We start from the raw sequence: 1122 nt of genomic DNA on the forward strand, positions 1-1122 counted from the left end.
AATAAAATAATCAATTAGATTTAGTGTAATGTACCTGTTCAAGTTGAAGCAGATCAAACATGTATCTATACTGGTTGACTACATGTGTGGCTGTCCTAATCACACAAAATTTGTCTCTCCACCTAAATTTTTAAATTGATAATTTAGAATTTAAATTAACTAGATCAATGATATAAAAATTAATTTGAATTAAAACAACATACCGAGAACCGTAGGCTCGTCCAACTAACTGAGCGACATTAACATGATGTAGCTGTGGAGCCATTGTTGGAAATTGCTCCCAAGCCCATAGTTGCAAAAGTATGAGAGGCCCAACTATCTCTCGAACCTCAGGTCTTGTTGCTTGGCATAGTTGTCTATATAACCATGCCAAGCATGCTCCACCCCACGAATACCGCCCCGCATCATTGAGGTTAGCTAATAGTGACAGGAACATCAAGTGAACAAAATGACTTGATTTATCTGAAAATAGACTTCCACCCATCATTTGTAGTATATATACTCGTGCATATCTTATGATGGTTTCCTCGTCTGCATCATCTGTGAGCTCACAAAATTGTGTTTCTAACCATATTAAACTTAACCTCGATCCTTTAATCTTGTCGACAGGTGGGGTCGTACCAAGGTACAGTTGAAAAACTTCTAACCAGGCATCGTACATCAACTTCGGTGACCGGCTCACCGTCAACAGGTAACCCCAACAACACTTCTATGTCTTGTAGAGTGATAGTGCACTCTTCAACAGACATATGGAATGTATGCATCTCGGGCCTTCATCTCTCGACCAAGGCTGTGATCAGATGCCAGTCCAACTAAATAAATCTCGTCTCTCGACATATGCAAGATATTTCTCGAGTAGTATAATCTCGCCATACTATATGATCGATGAATGGACTGGTCGTACAAAACATCGGGATCAACAGGTCCTAGGTTTAAAGCCATGATCTGAAAAAATATATATATATTAAAATTGACTATAATTAAATAGTAGAGAAAAGTGTGAGGGTAAAGAATAATGTAAAACTTTATTGATTACAAAAAAAAAAAATGAATTTGACTATGATTGAATAGTAGAGAAAAGTGTGAGGGTAAAAAATAATGTAAAACTTTATTGATTACAAT

The sequence above is a fragment of the Benincasa hispida genome, chromosome 8, assembly GCF_009727055.1.
Source record: "Benincasa hispida cultivar B227 chromosome 8, ASM972705v1, whole genome shotgun sequence".
NCBI lineage: Eukaryota > Viridiplantae > Streptophyta > Magnoliopsida > Cucurbitales > Cucurbitaceae > Benincasa > Benincasa hispida.